At 32.5% G+C, this 26,093-nt stretch overlaps 1 protein-coding gene across 2 annotated transcripts in view; it reads left to right on the top strand.

Annotated features, from left to right (window-relative positions):
* The first annotated feature begins 2,985 nt into the window (after positions 1 to 2,985).
* The window catches only part of cher (filamin A protein cher), a 250,920-nt gene continuing 227,812 nt past the window's right edge, over positions 2,986 to 26,093 (top strand). The window contains exons 1-2 of one of the 2 annotated variants that reach the window (XM_072546795.1): positions 2,986 to 3,064; positions 18,041 to 18,107. The gene's annotated coding sequence lies outside the window, so the exon portion shown is untranslated. Of the gene's footprint in view, positions 3,065 to 18,034; positions 18,108 to 26,093 lie in introns of those variants that run through there. The other variant, XM_072546800.1, reaches the window with a different exon arrangement.

The raw sequence follows: 26,093 nt of genomic DNA, 5'->3' as shown, positions 1-26,093 counted from the left end.
GATATTTACTGAAACTCTAATGAAAGTGGGTGAAGAAATAGCACAGACAACAACAAAAAAAAGAAAGTTTCATATCCCAGGAAACAAAGATTCTTATGAACACAAGAAGAACATTACTAGAACAAGGGGACAGAAATAAAATGGAATATAAAGAAATAAACAAAACTATTAAAAAAAATATCAAGAATTGTAAACGGAGAGTACAGGAAGAAAAGATAGAGAAAACAATTGAAAAAAATAGAAACACGAAGTGCTTACAGCCAGAACCTGAGAAACATACAAATTAATAGCATAAAGAACAAAGAAGGAGTGGAGACCAACAATATAAAAGAAATTTTACAGATAACGCACGAATATTATACAAATCTCTATAAAACAGAACAACAACCAACCCAAGAAATCCGTAATCAGTTACAACAAAATAAAGAACGTTAACTCTGACCTACAACCAGAAATCAATAAAAATGAAATAAAAAAGGCACTCAAATACAGCCACGGAAAAGTGGAGGGGAGAACTGTCAAGCTCCGTTTTCTTAGTTTGGAATTTCAAATTGAAGCGCGCTGGCAAAATTTGCAATATCTTGGCTTCTATCGCACGTAGAACCTTAATTTTTGTTTAAACTGCTTTTGGGCTGCTCAACAAACTAAAAAGAATTGTGATGTTTTTCCCTCTCGGAAAATCCCGGAAAAATAAATAAATTAAATTTTTTCATAAAAAAGTTATTGAATTTTAGTATTATTTCATAAGGAATATTTAAGTTTTATTGATAAGTGTATATTATTTATATAAATATATAATAATAATTATATAATATTAAAATACATTTCTTTCTTTTATTTAATTTTATAGTTTTTTATTTCAACAAAATGTTTAATTGTATTATAATTGCATTTTTATGAAGATAAGTAGCTAAGTATAAATAATATTTTTGTAGTTCACCTTCACTTTTCCGTGGCGGTATTTTACGAGTAAATACGATTTTAACGGGTTATAACTTTTTACTTCTTCTCGGTATATACCATCTATAAAATGAATAATAAAATTTAGATCTTCATTTATAATTTGTTCAATCATCATCAATTAGCCTATATTTATCCACTGCTGAACGTAGGCCTCCCGTAAAATTTTCCACCTATTTCTATCTTGTGCTTCTTGCATCCAGTTTGTGTTGATGCGCTTGATATCATCCGTCCATCTAGTCGGTAGTCGTCCTCTGCTTCGATATGCCTCTTGCCTTGGTCGCCATTCCAGAATCTTTCTGGTCCATCTATCATCCGTTAATCTGGCAACATGTCCGGCCCAAGCCCATTTAGCAATGGCTATTTTTTCAACTGCATCTGTGACTCCTGTTCTTCTTCATATTTCTTGGTTTGGTACTTTATCTATGATGCTAATACCTAATATTGATCTTTCCATAGCGCGTTGTGTAACTCTTATTTTATCTATTGTTCTTTTTGACAGAGTCAGTGTTTCTGCACCATATCTAAAAACCGGTAAAATGCACTGGTTAAAAACCTTTCTTTTTAAACAAACTGGGATAATAGACTTGAAAATGTTATTCAATCTACCAAAGGCAGCCCATGTGAGACCTATCCTTCTTTGTATTTCAGTTGTCTGATTATCTCGGCTTAAGCGAATCTCACGCCCTAGATATTTGTAAGCTATTACTTGATCGATGCTATGGCTCTCAATCAGAATTTTACCGCTGACTACAAGGATCATAAATTTTGTCTTTGAGGTGTTAATTTTAAGACCAATTGTTTTTGACACTTTATAGAGCGTGTGCAGCATTTTTGCATTAATAATGGAAATATGATTTAAAAAAAAAATTCTATCTTGTTTCCTATTGGTCATAAAAGGTTTTTGTTTGGTTCTGGAACGTGTGCTTTTTCACCAGCTTTTCGTTGAGCCTACTAACAAGCGTGTGACCTTAAAAATGTCAAAATTATTATAATTGTTTATAAGCTAAACAGTCAGTCCTTCTTCATACTATTTTTTAATAACAAATTTAATAAAATGTTGCAGTTTTTTTAATATACCTTAAAAATGTACCCTTATAGAATCGATTACGACTTACAGCATACCTCGAGAGTGAGAGATTTTTCATAAGCTACCCCTCATATACCTTTTAGAACATAAAACATAATGACGGTATTAGATTTTTGTTTCGATACAGCGCAGCGACAAGCCGCTTATACGTATTTCGACCTCTTTAGGTCTCTTCAGAGCGGTATAGCCACTGCTCTGAATCAAAACAAAAATCTTTCCCGTCCTAGACAACAGTTATCAAAATAACTATATACGGACGTAACTACGCCATCTAAAAACAAAAAGAGAAATCAAACGATTTCTACCTGGCGAAACCGAATTCAAATTTTTACCACTGTGCCTTCTAAAACTTGCAAAGCAAACAGCTTGATAAATTACTCGGCAAGGGAATATAAAAATTGCATTTTACATGCCGTTCATCAAATTCTATAAGATTTTTACGTGAAATTAATGATTTTTTGTCCAGATAGACTGGTGTAATAATATTTACTTTAATTTGTCTTTGTCATTTGTCATTGTCTGCCATTTGCCAATTCGTTTAAATACTTTTATCTGTGCATTGCATTATTCGGTTCTGGTTTCTCTGTAGTGGATGTATAGTCTGTTGATATTTGGATAATTTTCCTCTATACAAAAATATTAATATAAGTATTTAGTATGTACTAGAAGTAGTGAAGAAATTATCTTCCGTGGAAACATGACGGCATCGATATATTTATATCAAGAACTATATAATATACGTATTTAAGGGTTAATAGCTTAGCAATAAAAGATTATATTTAATGAACTGTTAGATATCTCCTATCTGTTTGATTTGGTCATACAAACTAAATTATTGTGATGTCATGCAAACCACCGCCTTTCCGGTATGTATTCTGATAAAGGCAAGAGACACGCAAGAAATCAGGAGATAATATTAGCTTAGCAAAATTATTGATACAATAGTCAACGTATTCATCTCTGTGCTACCTGTACAAAAATTACTTTTTAGGTTGTGTCGTTTATTCAAAGTTGGTAAGTTATCTATTTTTTATTTTTGTATGTATTTTTATAGGTGGAGGTTAAATTTTTAAAGTGTTTTATCAAGATTTTGAATGATATATTGATTTTATTTTCTACATTTTTGTTTCATCGCTTTTTTTCGGGTTTAATTAGTTTTATAGATACGGCGTGGAAATTAATTTTGTTGACTGCTCCGTATTTGTACATTACATAACCTATATTTACAATAAATAAACCTTGTAATTTCAAAAAATCTTGTTCATTAGACTATACTATAAATGTGAAGGCTTAGACGGTAGCACAGATCTTTTCAACAACCAAAGAATTGTGAACAATACAGCAGCTTTGATCATTTCCGATTTGTTTAAAAAAAATCTAACCCGACCACGTTAATTCTGTTAAAATATTGAGTGGACTAGAATCTAAGTGCCGCTATTACAGAGGAACTCTAAGAAATCTTGAGTTTTCAGAAAGAGCAGCGTAATAAACATCATTATAAATATTAAAAGCAGAGAAACAATAAATCTAAGCAAATAATATATTCATAACTACAGACAGAACCAGAGTTTTTATGATGCAAAAACTAAACACTACTAATGACTACTACGACGAATGATCATCTAAAAACAACACCAAGATCATCGAAGTATGTTATGGTGAAAAAAGAAAGTTTAATAAAATATTGCACCACTTTTTCAAAACGTCTCCACGAAAGTGTAGATCAACAAGGATTGCTAACGCTTCTTTTTTTATTGTTTACAAGACACAAAAAAAGTGGTAACAGCTTTTGAGCTAGAGACCCAAATATCAAATAAAGAATAACACATTTTAAAAATGCGGTTCATTCGCCATTATGAGATTAATCCAAAATTGATTGTAATGAGAATTACATTTAATATTTGTTTTGAGGTTTCAAATCCCAATCCAGAAATTGTTTACAAAACCAGTCAAAAAAAAAAAGAAAGCTGAATAGGTTTTTAAAGGTTGTAAAATGTATATGAGTGATAGCTGATAGTCCCTGAAGACGTACAGCTTTACATTATTTACGTTTTTACATTAAAATACATAACCAACTAACCAAAAAATTGCAAAAAACCGTTATTTTTTTAGTAATTTATAAATGTTAATAACTTTGTTTTTTGAATTTTGACATAAAATATAACTACTTGAAATTATGACAATTAATGAGTTATTGAAGTGTATTAAATGTCATCTAGATCAACCAAACAGTTTGTAAGTTTGTAAGTATTCAATTTGTTTATCCCGGAAAGCGATTATCTAAACAACTGTACTTGCCCAAACAGTGACTCCAGAGGTATTGCGCAGATCACAATCGATTCTTTGAGGCTACAATTTTAAGATGTATTAAATAAATTTCAACTTGTGATCAAAATTGTTATTAAAAACCGTTTAAAAACTTTTTACCTTATAAAAATTTATAAAAACTATATAAATATATTTTTTCAATTCGTTTCAAAATGTGTTTTAAAACCATTTATTCAGAGACTAAAAAAATACGTTTTATATTTTAATTTAAATAAACACATTTGGAATAATAATTTTTAATTATTAATATATATTTATATAAATAATAAATATACATTGATTATTAAAATTTAAATATTTTTTACGACATAATAATAAAATTCAATAGCTTTTTTGTAGAAAAAATTATTTAATGTATTTTTCCGGAAGATGAAAGTAGACCAGTTCTTATTATTTTATCAAGTTAATCAAGTTTGAAAAAAAAAATGAATATTTTGCGTGTCATTGCAAATATTGCAAATTTTTCTAGCGCACTTAAATTTGAAGTTCCATTTTAAAAAAACGGAGCTCAGAAACTTGAAAGTGGCGGCATTTTACGAGTACGATCACTTTGACGGGTCATAATTTTTTACACCTTCTTTGTATATGCCATCTATAAATTGGATCATAAAAACTAGATCTGCGTTTATAATCTGTTCATATTTCAGCTCTTAATGTTAATAAACAATGGAAATATGATTTTAAGAAAAAAATCCTATCTTGGTTGTTATTGGTCACAGAACGATCTTTTTCTTAAAATATTGTGTGTTTTCACTATATTTTCAGTGAGCCTACTTACAAGCGCTTATTATAAATGTTTATAAGCTAAAAAGTCAGCTATTTTTCAAACGGTTTTTAGGTGTTAATATTTTAATATATCTTAAAACTGAAGCCTCACAGAATTGATTGCGATCTGCTAAATACCTCTAGAGTTATTGTTTAGGCAAGTACATACAGCTGTTTAAATAATTGTTCTCTGGGACAAACAAATTGAATAACTTACTTACAAACTATTCGGTCGAATTTGCTGAGATTTAACATACTTCAATAACTCATTAATTTCCACAATTTCAAGTAGTTATATTATATTTCATTATTTAAAAAACAAAGTTATTAACATTTATAAATTACTGCAAAAATAAAGGTTATTTGTAATTATATCGGTCAATTGTTTATGTATTTTAATTTACAAAATCGCAATTTAAACAACTTTTTAAGATCTGCAACTTTTATTGAACCATTTCTTTTTAATATACAAAACCGTTTTATTGAAAAAAAATGACTTTTTCACTTTTTATGATTGTTTAAAAAAACAAATCAAAATCATCTGTAAATTTTCCAAGGATTTGTCATCCCTCATATACCTTTGAGAACCTTCAAAAACCTGTAAAGATTTTTACGTGAAATCCATGATTTTTTCACATATAAACAGGGGACATTTGAAATAATTACGTTTTGACTGAACAGTGTAGATTTATCAATTGATATAGTGAATGAGTAATGTTGTTTTTTATATTCAGTTCATTTTCTTAAATAGTAGCCTCCTACTATTTTATTTCTGAAACAGTTTGGCTAAGTTAAAAAAAGTATTGTTAGTAAGTCAAAACATTACACGTAAACTCGAACAGTGAGTGGTGAAAACGATCCAGGCACGTATTAAACTCATGTTCTAATCTAAGGAATATGGCTATTCGCTGGTCATTATTTCCTGATAATACAACAGTTAATAATTTCCATGATAAATAATGTATTAGTCGTAATAGATTATTATGTAGCAATATTTTATTTAAATTTTATTTAAATTAACGTGTCTCGGCTGCAATGACCATTGACACAAACAATATTGTGTACAATAATTACAACAAGCACATGTAACTAATTGCTGCAGTTAATCTATAAGCTTAGAACCTATGACTAAATAATATAATATAAGTAAAGTACATGGAAAACAAGGAGTCATATTCTGTTGAACAACTGAATGTCTTTCAAGAAACCAATTAGGTTAAAGACTTGATTGCTTGAGTTTAAAACGTCTTTGATATTAGACTTAAGTTTATGTTGCACTCTGTGTTTTGCGTACTGGGGACACTCGGTCAGGATGTGTTTCACAGTTAATGCACTTAAGCAGATTTGGCAATTGGGCTTCGGCTCGGACTTCATTAAGTATTCATGTGTGAATCGGGTATATCCTATTCTTAATCTTCGGATGACAGCTTTTTCGTTTCTAGAGATAGTTGGAAGTTCAAATTTTTCAACAGTCTGCCGGATCTCCTGTAATGCACTCTTGATTGTGTTTCAGTGGGTTTGCCAGGTATGATACTATTGTTGCTTGAAAATTTGCTTTAGGTCATTATGGATTTGAATATGTTGGACTTTTGAGGATTGACTGTTTACTTAAGAAGTTTGCTTGGCTGCTTGGTCTACTTTTTCATTACCGGGGATGCCGATATAGGATGGTAGCCAGGTGATCCTGACATTTACACCTTGAAAAGCGAGTACACTGTAAATCCTATGGATTTCTTGAACTAAACGATGTTGAGAGTATAGACTTTTTATCGATTGTAGTGACGACAGGGAGTCTGTGCATATTGCTTGGTTTTTATCATATCTGTTTTTAGTATTTTAAAAGCTTCTAGTATCGCATAAATTTCTCCAGTGTATACGCTGCATAAATTCGGTAAAAAAGATGATTTCATTATTTCATCATATGTGGTAACGGCACATCCAACGCCTGCTTCGCTTTTGGAGGCATCTGTATACAGAATTTTTTGGAATTGGTTCTTGCTTATGATTTGTTTGAAGTGTTGTCTTAGGAGTAGGCTCGAGTTTTCATGTTTACTGTATTCTAATAGAGAAGTGATTAAATGTGGAATTGGTCTATTCCAAGGCGGAGTATCCGGGATTGTGAAGGGATGTGTTTTAGTAAGGTCGATGGTTTTTCTTAGAGTTAATTTCAGGATGTCTATTATTGATTGGATCCTTTGCGGGGTCTACGCCGTAAGTCCATATTGGTTTTAGCATGACTTTGTAAAGCAGTATTTTGTTCTCCAATGACAGTTGTGACTTTCTGTCAAGTAACCAATTCTTCTTCTTCTTCTACTTCTTGGAGATCTTCCGATCTGTTTAATTCTGAAGCTGCCTCTGGTTAATTTTCTGGGAGGTAGATTGCCAACTATCCCTCCATCTTTTAGGTAGTCTTCCGGGAGGGCTTGAACCGGGCGGGTTGTTTTCTAGGGCAATTTTTGGAAGTCTATTCTCACCCATTCGTCTTACATGATTGTACCTCATCCTCTTAAGCTGCCTTCCCCATCTTACAATATCTTGAATTTTCCACTGCTCTCTGACGTTTGTATTTCTTACCATGACTCTTCTTGTTTTGCCCACTATTGTTCTTAGGGGGCACACTGTTCTATGGGGTTGTTCTCAACCACTAACTTACATCTGAGCGGATCTTTTGCTATTGTCATACATTTAGTTTTGTTGGTAGAAATGGTCATATTTAATTGGCGGCTTATTTGAAAGAAGTGAAAGAGCTGTCTCTGAAGATCATCTTCTCATTCGGCAATAATTGCTGCATCATCTGCGTAACACACCATACCAATTCTTTTGTTGCCCATTCTGTATCCGAGATTGAGAGATGTTACTTTGTTTATAATTTTGCCCATGAGTAGGTTAAACAAGAAGGGGCTTAAACTGTCGCCTTGTCTAATTCCGCCCGGTGTAGCAATATTTTCAGTGAATTGGTCTCCTGCTCTAACTTTGGTTACATTGTTGTTATTTAGGTTATAGACTATCTTGTTAATATATCTTGTTAATATATTTAGAATGTCTCCTAGGCGAACCCTGTCAAACGCCTTCGTCAGATCAATTATAGACCGCCCTCTTGTAAATCCTTGTTGTTCTTCAGCATTAGTGATTTGCCTTTCAAATTTGTCCTTAAGAATACTCGTGAAAAGTTTCATCGTTGTATTTAAGAGGGTTATTCCTCTGTAGTTTTGTGGGCAAGTTTTTTGTCTTTTTTTAAATATGGGGATTGTGATGCTCTTATGCCATTCCTCTGGTGTTTCTATGTCGTTTAAGATTTTGTTAAGACGTTCTAGTAGCATCTTGAATAAATGAAGGTTGTGATCGGTCCCCAGGTTAGCAGATGTTAGGGCTCTGACATCAAGCACTTGTGACGGTTTTATCACTCGATTTGTGATTATAAAATCTATCATTGATCGCTGGTCTCGATTATTGTTACAAGTGTATTTATGTTGGTCTTTATGAGGAAATTGTGTTGTTGATTCTCATTTCATTTCTAGCGCAAAAGTCTATTAGTGCTTCGCCGTTTTCATTAATTATTTCTTCGTTGTACTTTTGTTTTATACCTGGTATGACATCGTTTCCGATCCGTGCATTAAGATCCCCGAATACGATAATTTTGTGTTTAGCATTTATGTTATCTACGGTGTTTTGTAGTTGCTAATAGAAATTTTCAGTTTCTGCTGTGGGCTTAGATATGTCTGGGGCATATGTGCTTATCAGGTGTGTTGTGATGTTACGCATTTTTATAGAGATCCTTAATAACCTATCGTTGATGTATTCGATATCTTCGATGCTTTGCGTGTATTTATCGTGCACCAAAATTCCGACTCCTGAATGTGCTCTTTCTTGTTTAGCTTTTCCGCTGTATATGAGTGTAAACTCTCCGTATTTTAATGTTCCTTTCACGACGTTATGTTCCAGCACGTGATTCTTGTGATGTGGTGTTTAGGTTTTCGTTTACCAATTCGTTTTTCTGTTGTCATAGAGCGTGTCGTCATCTGATAGTTCCGTCCGGTATCCGAGGCTGTATCTTCGGTTCTGTGAGCCAGTATGGATTAGTTACCTTAGGTAGTTGGCTAACCTCGCCTTAGGGACCCTCCTCCTTTATCTGGGCTTGGAACTGGCAGTGTCATCCGATGAGCTACTCAATCCACCCATCAGACAACTCAAGCGAAGTAATCAATTCATTTGTTTTAAATTTATATTGAGCTGAGTTTTTTTGGTGTTAATGTGTTGCTTCGAGGTGAGCTTTCGATCCAAATGCAACCCAAGATATTTCACGTCTCTAGCAGGAAATATCGTTAAAATTCACACTAAACAAAATACGTGACCGTTCAAATTCCACAACGAATACAAAAATATTAAATTGCATTAATAAAGTTGTGAATTGGATTGAATTGAGATTAGAATGATAAGATGGCAGTCTTAATACCTTATGGCCTCTGATTTTTAGCCGCCTGATTGCTGAACTAAGCATAGTCTTTTCAATATTCACTTTCTTTCCTGAAACTTCATCGTGAACTCTCGTATTTAGTATTGTTGCCTTTCTTCTGTGTAAAGTTTCCAAAATATTGATGCCATTTATTATAATAAAAGTTTCTAAATTAGTTTTAATTTAGTATTAAAACTTTTTTTCAGTTATGTAATTTTAAGTCATTTAAACTTTTGATTTCCTAGAAAATTTCAGACTTTTTCTTCGTCAATGATTATATTAATTATTTTACCATGCTCTTTTATTATTTTCTAAATGTTGCAAGTCTTTCGTGACCGTGACAAGCCATTATTACTTAGCAACAAGGTTAGCTTTTACCAACAAGTTGTCAGTTCCACAGCCCAATCCTCTATATGATTTTACATCTAAAATTTTCATCTCTTTGTGTTGTTTTAAGATTTAATAACCAGTGCTGGATTTTAAGATTAGAGATGCTAATATGAGGGCAATGAGTAGCTAAAATTGTAGTCGTAGGCTACTTGGTGGATTAACCAACATATTAACGATATATCATTACACGTTTAAGCTCGACCTGACTATCTTTCAAGTATGACATATATATGTAGACCATATAGTTTTTGATGTCTTATGTAGAATTACATTATTCAGTACATATTTATATAGCATAATATACTCACGTCAAATTTTAAATTTAGTTTTGTTAAATATTAATATTAATAAAGTATTTTCAATAATGGTTGCCATGATAATGCCATAAAAACGTCGTCGTGAAGTTATTCATTTTTGTTAAATACGAATTTATATTTTGTCGTCCAAATTCAATAGACTGTGAAATTCTGAAATCGGCCACATCTGCATTCCCAGTCGTAGTTAATGTTTCAGCAAAATGTCCAATTGTTGATCACAAATAATATAAAAACTAATTAAACAGATAAATTTCAAATAAATTTACAACTTTTATCTTTAATAACCACATAAAAATACTTTTTTAACACATTTAAATCGCTCAAATTGTTAAAGCAATCACATGTTTTTTTACGATGGACTTTTTTTATATCACAGCAATATTAATTTAAACAGAAAACACTCGCAATAATAGATAATGATTTTTGTGACAGAAATATCTTCTCCTTCTTCTTCGCTACATATTCGCTATTCGCTTATTCGCTATACAAAAAATTTACTGTCAGTTGACCAGATGAGGTACCGTATAAAAATCTATAATTACCAGGATACAAAAAAAGCCTTTAGTTCTTCAACAATGAGATCTAAAGATTTTTCTAGCGGTACTGCGTAGATATTTGATTCCCCCACAATTTTTCCATCTATCAAAAAATCCAAGGTGCTGGAATTTTCTGGAAAATCAATGTTGAATTTTCACTCAAATGAAGTGAACTGAAATTGGATCTGTCTGTCTGTCTGTCAAATGAAGTGATCTGAAATTGGTTTCTTAGCTTCGTGACCCAAATATTGATTTAAGCATGTTTAGTAAAATCTCTTAAACTTTATTTATTATTAAAATCTCGTAAACCTCTCCTTGTCTGGTAATATTAAACTAGTTTTCTTCTTCCAGACTTAAGAAGAAGTTTTATAACAGAAAAATAAAGATACTTTAAGATACATCGATATTAGGAACTAGAAAAGGATTTTGCAGACATATATTAGGTTTATCGTTTATACATTACGTAAATAAGAGAGAGAGAGAGATAGTAAATAAGAAGAATAATGTTATGATGGTTAGAGTAGTTCAATAAGGTTAGGTCCTTCAACGCGAGAAGGTCCTGACAGGACACAGCAAATTGGATAATTGCGTTTCTGAATTAATATTGAATAATTTGTAGAATGATTTTATCGAGTCCGCCTCTGAATATAAAGAAAGCATCAAAATTGATAGTATATAAAAATTAATTCATAGAATATATTTAAAATATGTAAGAAATACAGTCATCAAATAATTAAATAAAACACTAGTTTGTAATGAACTATTAGTTCATGTTGTTTGGATTAACAAAATAATTATCCGTTAGTCATAAAATGCATGTCCGCTTCATTACTGACTATTGATTCTTATTTGGGTTGAATTTCTCGATCATTTGGGTTATGTGTAAACTGGTAAGCTAAGCTTCGCCATTTATGGCGATGTACTCCTTTCCATCTAAAGACAATCCTCATTTTTTCTATACTTGGCAATCAAATTATTTTTATTGAACGATACGCTCTTTTACTTCTTTCGATTCAACTGCTTATAGCATGTAACATCTACCAAGCGAAAGACGAGATATATTCTCAAGGACTATTAGCCGTTGCGTTATACCGGGCGTTTTAAATCTCGTGCTCCATTTTGCGATCAAATTCGATCGTACCGATTGTCCCAAAAGTCGCAGCAAATATTTATTAAAATATATTTGTGACCACAAACAACAAAAAAGTTGTTCTCACACTTTTTTCTTGTGATATCGTTATATTAACTAGTATAAAACTTAATATTTCGATTTCCGAACTCGTTCTCAAAATAAAACCTAATGTAAATAACCGTAAAATACGACGATGCCCTGTAATTTTCCGTGTGACCACCGAATTGCATGAAAATTTGGATTTAGGTCCTACTTACTCTTCGCTTCACTTTTGGACTTGTGCTGTTGGTTGCTTCTTATTTTTTAGGGGTGAAAACTACCCTTATTAGAAAAAAATCGTCTAATTGTAAAGTAAAGCGGATAATTGATTCAAATCATCTTTTAATAAAGTGAATGAATGTTAACAAACATTAAACAACATAATTTAAGATTTTATCACAGTTTAACCCCTAAATTTCTATCCTAGATTAGTTATAACTAAAACAATGTCATTGAATACCTTGTCTTCATTGATTTACATGGAAATTTGGATTAAGGTTATGCTTATCCTTCACTTCAAAAATGGACTTGTGCTCTTGGTTGCTTTTTAGTTTTTAGGGGTGAAAACGAACCCTATTAAAAAAAAATCATACATTTTGTGGCTAGTCGAATTATACATTTACTATAGAATAAATACGAAAACCTTACTATTTTTACACTTTTATTTTAAAAAATTATAAAAATATATAATAACAAAAAATTTAACACCTTTTTATTAAGGATGAGTAAAATATATTTAATAAAATTAAGAAACGTAAAATATAAACACAATAAAAATTCCCGCAGAACATACAGTAGCCCAAAATTACACAATGATTTTACGTCATTTTGTCTACACAGTCTGTGCAACATGCTACAATATGTTGCATGCACGACCAATTTTTGCAAAACTTTCAGAAATGTCTGTTTTCCGTTTTTTGCAATACCAACAGTGTCCTCTTTTATTGGGAGGGGATCTGATAGAGCTTTAGAGTTGCCGTATTTGACAACTGCAGACTGAATTATATGAATTTAAACCTGACGTCGAGGCTCTGGAACTCATATGTTCTTTTATTAGCTCCATTCCCAAATTTCTTATAAATAGCCTCTTATTTTGGCTATATTCCGCATTTGGATTATTGAATCTAGTAATAATAAAAGCAAGCTCAGCCAAGAATATGTCGACAATACAGCGTCGAACTATTGGTTGACATCAAGAAAGATATTTCCCGAGACTGAGAGTTTCCTACTTACCATTCAGGATCAGGTTATACCAACTAAAATTACCTGAAATATATTGTTAAAGATCCTCAAGTCCAAAATGACAAATTCCGATATGGATGCCAAGCCCAAGAAACCATCCAACATCTTACCGGTGGCTGTCAGGCATTTGTCGGTACTGATTATAAAGAACGCCATGAGTTAGTAGGAAAGATTATACATCAAGAACTAGCTGACAAACTGGGACTCCTCCAAATCGACAATCTTCCTTATTATCAATACGTCCCTGACACAATGCTTGAAAATGACAACTACAAGCTATAAAAAAATTTATTAAAAATCCTTTGTAAAAGGTATATATTTTTAAAAACCCAAACGGGCTGTTTTAGACAAAACGTTTTCGGAATCCATTATTCCATCATCAGTGTCTAGGTGTACATGAATGTAGCCACTAAATACATGGGTAAAAACCCGTTAACAAAAATTTAGTTACATTTGTTTTACATTATATTATATAAATTGCTAGGATGCTAAAGTTACCGTTGGATTAGGTAACATGGCGACATATGACTCCACGTTGAAGTTGCAAGTCCTGAGACGGTGTGTCTACGAGGACTTAATGGAAGCAACTCAGTTCAATCCAACGGTAACTTTAGCATCCTAGCAATTTATATAATATAATGTAAAACAAATGTAACTAAATTTTTGTTAACGGGTTTTTACCCATGTATTTAGTGGCTACATTCATGTACACCTAGACACTGATGATGGAATAATGGATTCCGAAAACGTTTTGTCTAAAACAGCCCGTTTGGGTTTTTAAAAATATATACCTTTTACAAAGGATTTTTAATAAATTTTTTTAATATATGGTATACAGCCAAATACAGGAACGTAGATTCCTTGTGGATTACAAGCTATACTGGGACCGTACTGTGCTTACAGACCAACCAGTGGCGCATAATAGACCGGATCTCATACTAGTTAATAAAATGACTAGGCAAACAACACTTATTGATGTGGCGATACCCAACACCAATAGTTTACGTGTTAAATACAACGAAAAGATCGCCAAGTACAGAGATCTAGAAATACAAATCAGGAGAGAATGGAGAATGGAAAGTACCCAGACAGTACCTATTATTTTATCTACTACTGGTGTTATTCCCAAAAACCTCCTAGAGAACATAAAACAGCTGGGTCTAAATGAACATCTCTATAAGACTATGCAGAAAGCTGTAGGTACTCCTCGCGAAGTCCAGATGTGTACGAAAATTTTTGGGGGATACTTCAACATACCAAGTTACCTAGGGCTCGATAACACGGAAAGAGTCCCACCAGAGCTCAATCCTTTTGATACCGTAGGTATCTGGGATGAGTGAATTTTCCCCTTAGAGGGAGTGTGAGCCGTATGGCTAAATCTGGGCAAACGTTTAATAGTCCATAAAAAGTGACTAACGGCCACCGTTTCGTATTTCTTGAAGCGCCATACGAAGAAGTCATTTTATCAACGATGTCTACGCATTTTGTAGAATAATAAAATAAAATAGTCTGTGGCTTACCACTAACTGGATCAACTGTGTCGTCACGATGAAAAGAAGACACCAAGAGGACATTTTTTATTCTTTGAGGAACATATAACGAAGCCATCATGTGTTTTCCAAAAGCAAATACAGAAGACTGCACGGGACGGTTTTGTACCTTGGTTATAATGGTTGGTAATTGCGGCTTATTGGTTTTTAAAGTACGTACAAAAGTCAATCTATGGTTTATTAAAAGTTCCTCGATAACTGGATAAGAGGTAAATCAGCGGTCCATGGTTACATTTTTTCCCGAATCTGCTAACGGTTGACATATTCTCTACCGTTGCCGTACAAATTATCTAATTTGTAGGGCCCAGGTGGCTATTGTCCAACATATATTTCCATATGATTTGTGTAGAATCGCTTGCATTCTTGATTTGTCGTGAAGGATAGAGGTGGACTACTCCAGAATATTCTAGTACATAATAACTTGTAGTTATATATAAGTAACGAGGATATTAAGTTTTTAGTTGATAAGATATTTTTGTGCTGTAAACTTATAAATAAATATATTTATATAAATTAGAACCGCTCGTTTTATTTAAAAACGGTACAGTGGTGTCAGAAGTGGGATTTAAAAATAAATTCAGCAGTGACTTTCAACCCTTATAAAAACCACACATTGCGAAAAAATTCGAATAGTTGTAGTATTTTTTTTTCATTGAAACTATAAATACAATAATTTTTTTAATCAAAATTTTATAAATTTATTTTATTTCAACTTTAAAAACAACCCTTATTAGTTTGTAAGGATGGGTAAAAGTATGTCTGTGCCTTAATAGCACATTATGAGTATCTTACAATGCTCCAGTATACGCGTTCTGATATCTCCTAAAATATGTGATTGGTCTTTTACTTATAGCTATACTCTTTAAGCTAACTCGATGAGCTTTTAAGTTATTAAGTACTTAAAAAGCCCTTCTGTAGGTTTTTTTTAGGAGCGATGAAATAATTTAAATTAGTTTTTTTTTCAAACCCTTATTTTTAAAAGGGTTGTAGTTGAAAGGGCTTGAACTAGTCACGAGTATATGCAAACTATAAACAGCAATATCTTTTTCTCTAATTTTGTCTTACAGGAAAACAAAAAAAACCAAAATGTTCAGAAAAGCAAAACCTATATTTTTTTACTCTTCAAGATTTTTCGTATCACTAATACTTTTTAAGTTATTTTGAAAAAAACGCATTTTTTTCAAAATTTAAAAATAATTTTTTTACTTTAAAACCAAATTTTTTCAAAAATAAGTTTTTTGAACCGGTTAAACTTACAGATCATATAAAAAAATACATAAATAATGTTCACGATGTTTTCACCAAATAAAAACTCACTTAGGTTTGATGCTAGAAACTTAAAAAAAAAAAGAAAACAAAAATAAAGCTTTTTTTAAACACTTTCAAAAAAACCAGGTAAGATGTCCGGTTTGCGATGATCAGTAGGCCTCAAACAGTTGATACTTTAAAATTTAAGTCTACGTCACTTAAAAAGTAAATTGTTTAATTTTATATATTTTTCGTTTAGTAAGAATGTTTTTTTGGTCATTTGGTCATATTTCTTTTGTGAAGTGGCGTCGAATTATGAAAGGTTTTATTGTTTATGTATTTTTTTTTAAAAATGCAGATGTCAGTGGAGACATGTTATTTTTTCCAAAGTAAAATAATTTTCCACTTTCAGAACGAACTAAATGCCGTCCTTCTGGAGATAACACTCTACGTTTCGACTATTTTTAATTTTCTTCTTAATTTCCCATTTTACTTTACAACTATACACTATACACTACTACACCCTGAAAAGGGTGATGAGTTCTACAACAGGGTCAACAAAAACCAAAAAACGAAACATATGCACAAATACCAACACAGAACAGTATACCAAGCAAACAAGCAATACTACAAGTCTGTGAAATAAATAAAATCAATCAGAAAGTTAATTTCTAATCGTACATTAACAAATTTCTAATGGCCTATTAGAAAGTATTACCTAATCTAGGAGTAATGGGTTTTAAATTTCTTTATTTTTATGTATATAAACTAATCGTTTATACATACCCAGAAAGGTATACCCATAACTTTGATTATTTGGTAAACCTACATTAAACGCCACAACGAGAAATTAAACAAATACCATTAAACAATGTTTGTATCATCCCTTAAATGAAGGGACTAACCCTAAACATATCTGTAAGCGACATTCATATTATTCATGTTGGTAACAAGATTACATGACAGCCAGCTGACAAGGACACAGTAGAGTTAGGTTAGATAGGTTAGGTTAGCATGTGTGTGATGTCTGAACCCCGGCATTATAACAAATATACTTTAACAATCCAATTTTGTATTCGTTATTATATTCCATCAGGCTTATACATGGTGTCAGGCGTGATAATTTTTGCAGGATGAAACCATATTTTGTTTGGTTAGGTACTCAACTGTAAGCTTTATGTATCATCATGGAATCCATGTTTAAGCCACCTGAATCTTTAGTATTAATACATAGGTACTGTAGTACATACTAGTAAATGGTGCCTATTAGTTACGGATGTTGGACACTAACATGGCTATTCTGACTTTGTTGACTGCTGCCCTGAAAAGTCTGGTAGTGGTTAAGTTAAACCATTTTCGCAGGTTATGCAGCCAGGATATTCTTCTTCGTCCTGGACCTCTTTTCCCATGCACTTTACCTTGAAGTATGGTCCGAAGTAGGTTGTATCGTTGTTCATTGCGCATTATATGGCCCAGATATTCTGTAGTACTGTATACATACGGAATATTCCGTACTATTGCCATAAAATATTAAAACGAAAACTTGTTGATCAATGCTGATTGACACAACAGATTTTCAAAGGTGTACCACCACCATTATCTACTTTTAAAGTTTTTGAGTTAATATTCAGGGACGTCGGTAATGCAGATCCAGTGTTTATCGTTAGATATCTGTCAAATTTCAACCGTCAGCTGTCAACTCCTATCGCATACAGGGTATAGTCAGAGAATCATAACACAGATGTACGGTGTGTTGTCAGAAAATCATGAAATAGTTCTATGATATTAATGATCATAAGAAGACGCATAGTATATGAAAATAGGGCGCCAAGAAACCATTAGAATGTCGAGATTATTTATCACAATTGAAGATTGAATATTTAGTTAATAAAAATAGAGTGAACAGATTTGAAAATAAAATTGATTGATGCTTTTATTTTTATTTCTTCATATATGTTTTTTTTCTAAGAAAATATTGTTTTTGTTTCAGGTAATCCACGATGAGAACCCACACCTAAATCAAATTAACAACTTCCATGCTGATTTCAAAGTGACTGGTAGGTATTACCTCTTATTTTTTTAAAATCACGTACCCTTTAATGTTTTGTATTATCTTTATTCTTATTGCGGATTAAAAAAGTGACATATGTAAGCGAAAGCTGGATATTACAAAATAAACATGAAACAAAGTCAAATAACTGCTATCAAAATGAAAGTATTTATTGAAGAAAATAACTCCCAGTGCTGGGAAAGACAGAATCAGAATTATCAAATAAGAAACCAACTAGAGGAAGAATTCATAATAAATAAAATAACCAAAAAACAATTGGAATAGTTTGGGCACGTACAGAGGATGGAACACGAAATATGGTCAAAGAGAATATTATAAACTAAAAAAGTAACAAAACGAAAGGGAGGACGACTAACAAAAAGTTGGATAAAGCCAGAGGGATGGACTAGAGAGAAATGAAAATGATATCGAGAAATGGAAAAACAGAATAGACACCAACACAACAAAAAATTCGGCACCTTAGGGTGTAAGGGTAGTTAAGAGAAGAAGAAGAAGAAAAAAGAGAGTGCTTTAGACGGTCAAATTAGATTTTACCTCGAATGCCTTTGTTTAAGAATTTTAGTTTATAATATAGAAATAGATACCAAGTGATCACTAGATCACAAAATGATGACTAGTATCACAATAATTAAATTAGTTGAAATCTATGTTGAAATGTCAGATATACGGATGGAATTAATTCATTTTTATTATTATTATTACTGAATATAACCAGCATGGCATATAGACTCTTAGCGGAGTGATTTCCGCCCTCTTTGGGCTCTTCCGAATCACGTGTCGCGGGGAATCAGTCATTAACATTTTGGTTTTACAATTTGTTGTGTCACTTGGCGTCTTCTACAATATTTCTTCAATCTCTCCTGTTTTTGCTTATGGTTTTCCATTCTCTAACTCCCATCTTCTTAAAGTCTGCAATTATCTGGTTCTCTCATCTCGTTTTCGGTCTTCCTCATGGTCTGCTTGATACTGGTCTCCATTTTGTTAATTTTCTTGATAACTGCTTCTAGGTTTATCCTTCTTGATAGCCCATCCATTTGAGTCTCTGTGCCTTGATAAATCTGACGATGTCTTCTCCTTTCAAAAGTTATCTTACTTCGTTAGTTCATCAGTTTTCTAAATTGATTATAACCTAAGTTTAGTGAGCCTGCTGTTCTCTAAATAATTTTTCTCTCTAGGATCCCCAACCTTTCTTCATCTTTCTGTGTCAGATACATTACTTCAGCACCATATGTAATTACTGGTCTAATTGCTGCTCTCTAAAATTTCAGTTTAGTATTCTGAGTAAGCTTCCTATCTTTGATGAAGTTTTTTTTTTGGTATAGACTTTCGTCATTCAGCCAGTCTCTTTGAGGAAGTTGTATTTCCAGTAAGTTCTATATCCTGCCTGAATTTTTTTATTGATTACTATGCTTCTTTCATTAGTTCCAATAACTTAGTCACCAAGATATTTAATGTGCTCTACCTTTTCAAACTCATATTCGCCATAATTTAACCATATCACAATAACTGTATTTTTCTTCAGTATATTAGGATTTTGATTCATTGTCAAACCCCTCTTGGATGTTGGATGCTTCCTTGCACAACTTCGCAAATTCTTCCTTTAAACTGTTTAGGTTTTCGCTAATCAATTTCGCTATGTCGTCAGCCAGCGTACACCACACGTTTACGACGTGGATATTATAAAATTGTGCCTTTTATTTCAATAGATCTTCGGTTGTTTCTTCTATACGGAATCAAATATAGTATAGTTATAATTAGAAATCTGAAAAATGCTACTACTACTATCGGTTCACAGCGTTCTCCGACGCCTTCCGACTCCTAACCGCCATTCTTCTCTATTTAACCATAGGCCTGGAGGGATTTCTCTTTCCTCTAGTTCTTTTTCAATTCCCTCTCTCCAGCTTCTTCTCGGCCTTCCTCTTTTTCTTCTTCCTTGTTATGTTCACGTCAAAATCTGTTTCGGAATCCTGTCATCTGGCATTATCTGTACATGGCCGTACCATATTAACTGTTTTGTTTTTATGTCATCAACTATTGTATGCTTGACTCCCATCATTTCTCGTATTCTCTCATTTGGTATCCGATCTCTTCTTGATTTGCCTGCTGCTCTTCTCCAGAAGTTCATTTCTGTTGCTAGTAACAGTTTCTCTGTTCTTTGTTACATTGGCCAAACTTCACTGCCATATGTGATTACACTTTTAGTATGAGTTTTTTGTTCGCTTTAGATATTGTTTGGTCCCACAGAATGCCGTTCATCATTTATATGGCTTTTCTACCCTGTATGTTTCTGTCTTTTATAGCAGCATCGAGTGTTCCATCTTGAGTTATCTGAAAACTGAAAAATGCTCACGTACTTAAAAATACAGACGAACAACAGTGAAAAAAATGGGAGAGATACACCAGTGACATTTTTCACGATGTTTTTGGAGAAAATGCTACACATACTACCTGTCACAACCAGTTGGACAGAGGTCCTAGTATACCGAAATCAAAAATCAGAAAAGGAATACAGCAAGCCAAAAATAATTAAGCACCTGGACTAGACCAAATTCCAGCTGGGCTACTTAAATTTTGGCTAAGGGAAACATTACCTACTTAACCACTTTTTTTTACAAAATTTACAACGAAGGGAAAATACCAGAGGATTGATTGAAGTCACTGTTTATAACATTACCAAAGAAAAACAGGCCTACCAAATGCAGCGACTTTAGTCTAATCAGTTTGATAAGCCCCACACTTAAGATATTTTTACGAATTATACAAAACCGAGTATAGTTTCTGTGCCAAAGTAGAATGGGTAATGAGCAAATTGGATTTGGAATGATCTAGGAAGTAGAGAAGCACTACTTTGTATGTGCGTTCCGCAAAAATAGTTGTGAGTTCCGAAAGAACTTTTATGGTTGTTTCATCGACTTAGAGAAGGCATTCAACCAAATATGATTTGTACAACTTTTCGACTGCCTGCGGGCAGCAGAACTTGACCACTACGATATAGACTGCTAAAATACTTATATTACAATCGAGTAGCCTCTATCAAAATTGTATATAGTCGTACTGAAAAACTACCCATCACACGTGGAGTACGACAGGGTTATATTTTACCACCCAGTTTTTTTAATTTATACTCTGAAGAAATCTTTAGGGAGGCTTTGGATGACAGACTAGAGAGAATAAGACTAGGCGTAGAAGTAACCAACATTATCAAATACGCTGACGATACAGCTGTTGTTGCAAAAAATTTAAAGATCTCTAGAAATTAGTAAATGTATTCAGTGAAGCAAGTTATCGGAGAGGCCTTAAAATTAACATTTTAAAGACAAAGTGGATGGCAGTTGGATTAGATTAATATAGATCAAGGTCTGCTTTCTATTGGCAGCTGGTTAAATGTAAATTGTGACTCTGATAAGGAAATAATAACCAGAATCGAAATATCATGTCAGGCTGACCTGGAAACCAGTTTTATGCAACAGAAAACCAGAATGCTAAACAAATTAGAAGCATTTCAATTTTAGTGCTATTGATGGATCATAAACATATCATATGTTTCATTTCACACTTCCAATGAAGATGTTTTTAAAATGGTGAATTGTCTGTTCATAAATATCATAAAGAGGAGTAAAACAGTTTACTAGAGGATCTAACTACCATCTACTTCGCCTTATAATATAAGGAAAAGTGAGAAGAAAGGGATTGATTGGTCGAAAGAAATTTTTCTGTCTGCATAATACTAGGCAATGTTGTGGTTCCACAGTAGAAGAATTATTTCGCAAAGCAGTGGTTAGCGAAGGGTTTCAGAAAATTGTAGACGTGATGACAATCTCAATACGGAAACGGCACCTAAAGAACAATAAGTTTACTCTAATTTTTTGTTGTTCAAGATATAGCTTTGGTTTTTTCATCATTTTATTCATCTTATTAATTAAATCCTTAAATGGAGTACTAGTTGGAATCTCTGATTCTTGATATCCTCTTCTTTATGGAGAAATGGGGTAAGTTTTCCTATAAGAAGTATTTTTGTGATAAAAACTTCGTACCTGGACAGATTTTCTAAACAGTCAACAACATTTGAAGTTATAAGTATATCATTTTCCAACACTTTATTGGGAGTGTCCCCTACACTAGATGGCTGATCCTGTAACTTCTCCCTATTTTTCTCTCTCTTCTTCTCCAATGTCTGTGATATTTTACAGGAGCGTTCTAACCGCTTTCGATTAGATAAAAATATACCAGTTGGTCCCGCAGATCTATCCCTTACTTTCTGAATAGTTAACGGTTGTTCGTCTATCTCTTCGAGACCATCATCCGGGTTAGCGTTTTCAATCAATTCTTCAGTGTAGTGTTAACGAGTTCTTTACAATAAATAGCACATTTCTCAAGCTCTTTAAGAGCGTCTCTTATCATTTCAACAATAATGTCTTCAATCATATTTGATCTTCCCTAAAAGCCTTATGATTCTACAGTACATTTCATGAATCAAGTTTTCTCTAGCCAATGTTTCCATATTTTGTGCTCTCCTGGTTTCCCATGTTTTTCTATTGCATATATACCTGGCTTCTGTTCTATCGGATGCAAATCTTTGATTGTGTCTATCATACAATATTAATTCACACATCGTATTCATATTCTTTCATAGATGATACAGTTAACGTCGGATAAAATCTCCAAATAGCGATTACCTATATACAGAGCGACAATTTTGGTTATTTCTCGATAAATTTCAAACGATATTCAGCATATTAAAACTTCTTTCTAACTACATTTCCAGATTAAGACCGCGGCCACCCATTTTGTATTCCAAAAATTATATTATATCCTTCAATAAAAACCGCATCAAGGATATCAACTGTTTAGAATAAAAAAAAATACAGAATAGTACTTTATCATTTTGATGAACCAATAAAATTTACCTGTGTGCCACGCCTTGAGGACAAAAGTGTCTTTCAGTTCGAGGAATGTATGACGTACGATAATGACTCGTATTGTACTGCAATATCTCTTAGATAAAAACTTATGATATTATGGAATTCAATACTTAACGATGATTACCTCATTCTATATTACATTCAAAAAAACAACATTCAACGAATTAAAGAAAATAACTGATGGACTCGACTGTCACTTGATGGAAATTCATTTTATCTAACAATAAAATACTGAAAACTTTTGTTTTCAAAACTTGTTCAAAACTTAACAAGTTGAGAGGGAGAGACCTGTTTGTCTCAAGTTGGTCATTCAGAATTATATATTTTTTAATTTATTAATTTCCATAGATTTTAATAAAGATAACTTAAGGCCTTTATTTTGAATGCGATAAATTTTAAATTATTCATTAAAAGAATGATTATAGTCTAGAAGGTGAAGCGCGTACGTAGAATCTTTTTTTCCATAACTGAAAGCCCTTTTATGCTCTGGTATCCGTTTTTTAAAAGTTCTACCAGTTTGACCGATGTAAGTTTTTGGGTAGTCGCCACATTTAAGTATGTATACACCACTGTGTAAGTAAGTATTATTTCGGTATCTATTTTACATGTTTTTTCAGTTATTTGTTGTAAATCTAAAAAAGTGGCTATTATATTTATTGTATTAAAATTAAACTTAACTTGAAGGATTATTTAAGCGGATAAATATAATAAAAATACTAAAATGATAAAGATGTCAAGAGACGCTTGTTGTCAGGTTAGTGTAGAGAGAGACTCCGAAAGAAGAGCAATCGCTGGGAGGGCCAAGGATGTTGCATATAATATTGCAGCAGATTTATGAAATAGAATGAGAGAGAGAACATTGTAAAGACCTAGTTATCTGGCATAAAAAGCCTGTTGGATAGGTGTTCAAGGAAGTGGTTGCACCTGGTGCATATCAAAGAATAAAATTTTCTCTTTTTCTTTGATTTCTTTTATTAGGTCCTAGAAACACTTTGCCTTTTTCCTGTGTATTTTTTTTAGTAAAAATATCTTCTTTTGAGTTTCTGTAGCATTTTTAATTTTATAGTCCATCATGGCATAGTACCCACAGATGTCAGACATCGGGGATTTGAAACCAACATTAAATTATCCGCAGAATATTTTACGAAACATTGATAACTTTACTTGAAGTTGAGGGTTTTCTGCACTAGCATTATAAATCATGTGAAGTTCCGAATTGAAAGATAACTTCATAAATGTACTCTTTTTGATTTGTTGTGGTTGTAGTGACTTTCAATAATATTTCCAATAAACTGGCAAACCGCCTCCTTAACCAGTGATCTTTGACTTATTTTATCACCTCCTCTGTTATCTTCTAGTCCTTGGTTAGTTTTTAGTTTGAATACAAGTCGTCAACTCTTTTTGGGGTAAACTGAGTAAAGCGCAGAAAGAAAGATTTACACACAGTTACGCTACCCCTAGAAACAATAGGAAATCGGTAGGTAACTCAAGTCGATTTTGGTTTGGATTTTGCTTGGTGTATGCCTAGGCCTAAGGAAGATTTTGGAGACCTCCGACGATAAACGTTTTTTCTTGTTATGAACCTACCAACCAATTGGTCATAAAAAAGTTTTTCATGTTTAGAATAAAGAGTCTTCCAAAATGCACCGGCGTCCGTAAGCTGAACTCAACAACATTTAAAAGATTTTTTTTGTGTGAGTTAACTATGAAGAGACAATCACGAGCAGGAGCAGCGTATCTCTTTTCCTTAAGAAGTTGTCGCTTGGGAACTGCCTTTTGTCTTTTTGGTGATCCGGTACTTGCTCCTCTTATTATAACTAATTCACTATCTACATTTTCTTCATTTAAACTCATTATTTTATTCAATTAAGCATATACATTAAATTATAACCTTTCTCTGAAACTAACCTGTTAAGATTGTGAACTGTCAACAATAATAATCAACGTGACTGAAATATCTACTCCCCATTATATGACTAGAAAATGTGGGGTTTTGCTATAACCATCACATCAAATGTGGGGTTTTGCTTTAAATATCTACTTTTTAATTAATATTGTAACTGGAACTGTGGGGTTTTGATCCGCAATAAACATGGCAGACTGTGTATTTAAAACGACGAATTAGAAACATCTCTTATTAAAAAAAATGTTTTTGGACATTTGGGGTTATGATAATTACCTCACTTTAAAATTATTTTGAAATATACAGGATGTCTCAATAAATTGCAGCGTGTCAAAGTTATATTATAAGGAAATATGGAAATAAGGAAGGTTGTTTTAGAAGAGTTTACCTTCCTAAGTGAAGAGTGTTTTGAGTTATGTCGACTTTTCTTAAAATGGAAAGTTTTAAAAGAAGGCTTATGACTCATTATTAACTTATTTAAGCAATTATAACAAAATTACTCTTACATTTAAATAATTTAGATATTCGTTGAATGTAATACATGATTGATTATTAAACATCTCTTTACAGGGTATTCAAAATTTACCGCTTCATTATTGGATTATTTATTGTGTAGTATGAGACTTACTTTAAATGGAACACCGTGTATAGTAATCAATCGTAATATTAAATCAAGTTTATTTAACTAGATGTCATAGTTTTTGCGTAAATTACTTGCGAAAATTATTTAAATTCTTAATCGGTAAATCGATTAAAAAAAAGATGTAATTAATTAATGTCATTGTATGACATTGTCATTTTATGACGTTACGGCCTGGTTATAATTGTCAATAATATAAACATTCGTGCATTATCTTTAAATTTAATTGTTTTTAAAAGAATTACGCTATCTACGAAAGGGTCGACATGGTACTTTGCATTGATTAATGTTTGAAAATTTGTCTCAGCTTCTAAAGTTTACGCTCAAAAGTATCCTGATAGAAAACACCAAAAAAGGAAGTTTTTGAGAGATTACTCAATAGATTCTGTGCTACTGGTTATCTTGCGTATGAAAAGATAAAAAAAAATAAACCAGTTAGTGGTAAACTTAAGGTCCTGCTTTCTATTACGGAAAGCCCAGATACTAGTACTGGAAAAATTTCCGGTG

The sequence above is a fragment of the Diabrotica undecimpunctata genome, chromosome 10, assembly GCF_040954645.1.
Source record: "Diabrotica undecimpunctata isolate CICGRU chromosome 10, icDiaUnde3, whole genome shotgun sequence".
Taxonomy (NCBI): Eukaryota; Metazoa; Arthropoda; class Insecta; order Coleoptera; family Chrysomelidae; genus Diabrotica; species Diabrotica undecimpunctata.
The sequence above is the reverse complement of the archived record's forward strand: the minus strand, read 5'-3'. Positions and strand labels throughout refer to the sequence as shown.